This window comes from Quercus lobata, chromosome 9, assembly GCF_001633185.2.
Source record: "Quercus lobata isolate SW786 chromosome 9, ValleyOak3.0 Primary Assembly, whole genome shotgun sequence".
Classification (NCBI taxonomy): domain Eukaryota; kingdom Viridiplantae; phylum Streptophyta; class Magnoliopsida; order Fagales; family Fagaceae; genus Quercus; species Quercus lobata.
This window is the reverse complement of record NC_044912.1, coordinates 1900196-1905814: the sequence shown is the minus strand read 5'-3', so window position 1 is coordinate 1905814 and position 5619 is coordinate 1900196. Positions and strand designations below refer to the sequence as shown.

The 5619-nt window shown below is 34.0% G+C and overlaps 1 pseudogene; it reads right to left on the bottom strand.

The window, feature by feature from the left end:
* Positions 1–1625: 1625 nt before the first annotated feature.
* LOC115960011 lies at positions 1626–4372 on the bottom strand (annotated as a pseudogene).
* Positions 4373–5619: the final 1247 nt, after the last annotated feature.

Below are 5619 nucleotides of genomic sequence, written 5' to 3'. Positions count from 1 at the left end.
GAATCTTACATCGATTTTCAGCAGATTTGGAACAAGCTGCATTCAAATTCCCTCCATATAGTCTAAAGTACTTGCTTCTGCATTTCAGAAAGCCTTGGACCATCGGAGGCTCCCATAGCATCTCATTAAGTATGCAATTAGATATGCTTTCTGAACAGCAAGAAAAGGAACCTATGAACTTCCTACACCCACACCCCATGGCTTATAAAGTTTAAACAAAAATAACCATAAATACATTTTAAGGAAAACAAGAAGGAAAGCATATTTGTAAGAAAAGAAAAGAGACATCTTACTTCTTACTAACAAAATGATTACCAAAAAGGAAAGAGATGCGTTTGATAGAGGAGAAAAACTACACAAAGTGGCTGTTATATTAGTATATGCACATGCAACACTGAATAATAAAATGGTAACTTATGAGGCATGACTAAGAATATGATTACAAATTCAAATAGAGATTGCTAACTTAAGGAACACACAGTATCAAGTTGCAGTTCTGATCGCATAATAGAAGACTCAAAACAAAATTGTTCCAAAATGTATTAGTTTGATATTATGACTTTGAGCACTAATTTCTCATCATGGGCAGACAACCTAACAATGAGGAATGTAGTAAAAATACAGTTTAAAGCAAGAGACTTGCTACCCAAAAGAAGAACTGGAAAAAAAACAGAGGAAAAAAAAGGGAAATCTCATTAAGAATTTATATGTAAGTCAAAGATTTTTAATGAGGACTCGAACCATAGATTATTGGTCAAAGACATAAAGGGAAGAAATTAAAATATGATTATACTAATCAATAAGTAAATAAGCCTTAATCACATCTCATTTAAACAAGGCACTAGTCCCCCATACTTAAATCTCCTAAAAAGTAAAAACAACCATGTCTCAGCTTCGGGAGGGGAATACCTGTGAGGAAAATATGAGGGACAACATGTATAAAGTCGACAAATTTATTTCTGAACTTACATGTGCTTCTCAAATGGCTAGAAGCATGTACAAGGGAATCAATGAAAAGACACGGTAAGCATGTACCAAACTATTATTAATCAAATTTTCTCACGATGACTAGTTGTCAAATTATACAAGAAGCAAAGTAAGCAATTGGAAGTTTGAAACACAGATATTTATGTGTATAAAAAAATAGAGCAAATATGTGGCTTATTAAAACAGACCAATACATGTTCCAAACTACAAATAAGACATCATATCCAACCAAATCTAAGAAACCTGTGTACATACAATTGAAAATCATATGCAAGCTTAGGATAATCAACATGCATGAAAGACATGTAATGAAAAATCCGGCAAAAGTCCTGGGGTTACATAAGTCACCATCTTATATCTTCCAATCACACAACGTCCACAGAGAACTTTCCTCAAACATATCGTGGGTTTTACCTACCCACATACAGAACACACCTACAAACATACTAGCATTCATGCATACACTGATACATACCTAAATACAAATATGAAAAACAGCATTTTGAGTCAGACCCAGAACTTGGTGTGTTTATGCCAAGTTTTTTTTGAAGGATATAAGATAAAAATGAATGAAATAACCATTCATGAAAGAAGATAAAAAGAAGAAGAAAAACGCAGAATTGAGAAGCTACCTTCACAAAACATTATGAAATACTACCAGAGCCAGTAGATCTTTGGGATGTATCGCACCTTCGAAAAATCCACGCTACGGATGTGATTTTTGAGTTCTGTAGAGCAAGATCTAAAAGTCAGTTCTTGGAGATTTTCAAGGTATTCAATACCCTTAGGCACTGTCTTTAACTCCATGCAAATGGCAATATATAGGAATTTCATATTGGGCATCACCCCCTTTTCTATTATTATCTCGTTCAACTGAGGGAAATTAGTAATCCGTAGTTTTGTAAGCTTAGGAAAGCCTGTACTGAAACGTAGCTGTTTTCCAACATAGGCATTAATAAGTGTAAGACTTCCCAAATAGGGTAAAGCAGCAATGTGAGGGAGTAGATCTTCTTCCAATCTCGCCCAATGCAAATACATAGATGTGAGATTTTCAAGTGAATGAAACCACTGTGGCACCTTTTCTAGTTTTCCAACCAAAATAAGCAATCGAAGGTTGGGAGGAGGAACTGAGAGTGCATCCATTCGGAGAGTTTCCTCCCCATTAGTTGCCATGATAAATAAGTAGCGAAATAGTTTCATGTTTTGAATTGATTCACATAATTCCATCTCATCTACTACTTTCACATTTGAAATTCCAATCCTGGTAAGTTGGGTCATGCTCCGAATCTGTTGTATCAAGTCACCATTTGCTTCAATAGCGGACACTGATTGCAAATTCGTTAGTCTACTGATATTTGATGGCACTTGTGTCCCATTTCCAATTCCAAGTGTATCGATACATAATTAGATGCCGCAAGTTTTGCAAATTCCTGATTCCACGAGGAAGGGCCTCTATCTGTGTGTCCCTGATGTCCTACCTATGGAATTTGGGAGCCTCTTAAGTAAAGTTCCTCCTAAATTCAAATACTTCAAGTTAAAGAAGTTGACTACTTCATCAGGTAATTCATCAATAGGAACATCCTGCAAATCCAGGACCCTTAACATTTTACTTCCGGAAGGCAATGTTTTGCAGTTGTTAAAAACAAGAAAAGATCGAAGCTTTGACATGCCCATGAACGATTGTAGTTCTACATTCGTTTTGTGAATTGACATGCGGCGTGCTTTGCAGTTTTCCATCACTTCTCCTCCATCATGTATAACACCAAAAAATTGTTTCTCTAATATTGGCAACGCAACTTCGCGCATAAGATCATGCATTTTACATGCTTTTGGCCTTCCAAATTCATTCCTCTTTACAACTTGAAGCATGCTTCGAAAAATGAGTTCTACTAGATAGCTTTCTGCAACTTCTTATGGAGTATACCCTTTAACTTGTTCTACAAATCCTTCTGCCATCCATAGCTTAATGAGCCTCTTTCTTCGAATCTCATAATCTTCTGGGAAAAGGGAGCAATATAAGAAACAATGCTTCAGTTGATGTGGCAAATCGTTGAAACTAAGCAACAAGATGGTCTTCACCATTTCTAGCTCAGGATTGTCATTTAGACTCCAATTCAAGCTTTTGTAAATGTTAGTCCATTGAGACTCATTCTTGGAGTACATAAGACTTCCCAAAGCCGCTATTGCAAGAGGTAGGCCTTCACATTTTCTCACAAGTTCTTGAGCAAACGAAACAAGGTCAGGGGGATAGCATCTATTAGAACTACTCGAGAATGCTTTCTTGCAAAAGAGATCCCACGCCTCATCCTCTTCCAATGGTTGCATACGATAGACATGCCTAGTAACTTCAAAATTGAAGCTAGCTACATTTTCTTTTCGAGGTAAGGATGGTTCTGCCCATATGACAATTATCAAGAAGTGACAACTTTATTTGATTCAAGATACTTGTATCCCACACATCGTCCAAGACAAATAGATACTTTTTCTCCTTTAAATAGTCCTCTAGCACTTCTACTAACTCTCTGTAATTCATGGAAGTCAAGTTTGTAGGATCCACTTTATTCATTGACTTGTAAAATCTCTTGACCATGCTCCTCAATAAATCTTCTAATTCATATGCTTGAGAAATTGTGATCCACGCACAACAGTCGAAATGTTTCTTTACATCATCATTGTTGTAGGTGTTGGCAACTAGTGTGGTTTTGCCTGAACCTCCCATTCCAATTATTGAAACGACAATTTGGTCTACTCCATACATTAACCATCTCATTAACACTTTCCTTTTCTTTTCAATCCCTACAAGTTTTTCTTCTTTAAAAAAAAAAAGAGATGATTCAGCATGCTGCACCAACCATTTTTTATTATCTTTAGAACTAGTTCCCTCTATATGATTAATATCATATCTCCGGTTTCTCTCTCGTATGCCTTTGATTTTCCCATTAATTTTTTGTATCTTGGTGGCTGTTTGATGCCTCACCCAGAGATTTTTTGGAAAGTAAATGGTGTGGTGTAGGATCCAGGAAAATCGACCCCCTATTTGTTGGTGATTCATGTGATGCATTAACTTATCAATAATGTCTTCAACATCATACGCCATGTCTCTCATATTTGCCACCCAAGTTTTCTCTCCTTCACTCCCTACTCCCTTCCTATCAGCATCTACTAAGAATGATCGCATGCTTATCAACTCATCTTTGATATCTTCAATTGCATCACGAGCCCCCCATAGCAAAGATGCTTCATTTGAAAGGATTGAAATGATATTTTCAATCAAGAGTTCCACTACAGCCTGATCCATTTTTAACTTCACAGTTCAAACTCCCTTCTAGCTTTAGTCACCAAGTTTTTAGGCTCCCTTTCTTCCAATTATATCACATCCAGAGAGAAAGAGAATGCCATTCTCTGACTTGTTGCTTGCCGGTCCTTGGAGAACTGCACCAAAAAAAGAAAAAGAAAAAAAGAATATAGAGGTGAGAAACATAATGCATGAAAGTATTCTAATTCTCAAAAAGTGTACCAGTACGTCAATTAAGTTGAAGAATTATTATTTTGGGGGGATAAGTGGTGTAGATACAGTGATTTTTTGTATTTATTTAAATTAAACAATGATCGTTGTGTACTTATCTAAATAAAACAGTGAGAAATATTTCTATTTGTCGCTAGCAACAATTTTTTTTTTAAGAAACTTGCAATATATATATTTTAAACAGAACATTTCAATAATTAAAATATCATCGTTTCCAGATGTTGTCTAATATGTTTGGTCAATAGTACACTAGAAGGATGTGATTCGTGAACTTTCAAAAAAAAAAAAAAAATGAAGAAGAAGAAAGGATGTCTACATTAGTCTTTACATTAGATTTTTTTTTTTTTTATTGCATAATAATGGTAAGGAAAGTCGAGGTACCAATAAATGTTTATAAAGATTTAAGGAGTAAGATCCTAAAAAATAAAAAATTTAAGGACTAAAATGAAATAACGATTATTTGGTAAAAGAATTAAAAAAAATTATGTAATTTATGGACCAAAATTTGGATTTTTCTTAAATTTATTTAAACAAAATAATTGAGTCTTTCTAAAATATCATTCTTGTCTTATTACAAAAATTAAAACTTTTAAACAAATTATTACATGATAATAATTGCATTTATTCTCAGGTAAAGACAGTAAAAGACATTGACAAAAATATAAATTTTCACATATTAAACTTCTTCAGTTGACAATTAAATCACTAATAAGATGAAGTTTAATACATTTTTTTGATTTGTCATGTTTAAGAGATGCCTTACAATTTACATTTCAATTTTCCTTCATCTATTATATCTATATTAATAAAGCATAGAATCATGTTTCCATAAGGACCAATTTATTTTAATTGTTTTAAATTTTCTCCTTCTCAAACAAAAGTCCCTATGTCCTACAGTTTATACTTCAACAATTATAATATGTAATGTGTTTGGCTTATCAAAAGAAAAAAGAAAAAAAGTAATGTGTTTGATTTTTTATTTTGGAAACAATATACTTTGGTTAATTACTTTTTTTTTTTTTTTTTGAGAAGTTATATACTTTGGTTACTTGAAAATGAGAGGGAGAAACCCAAGTGATGGTACGCAGTTGGTGGAACATAAAGTG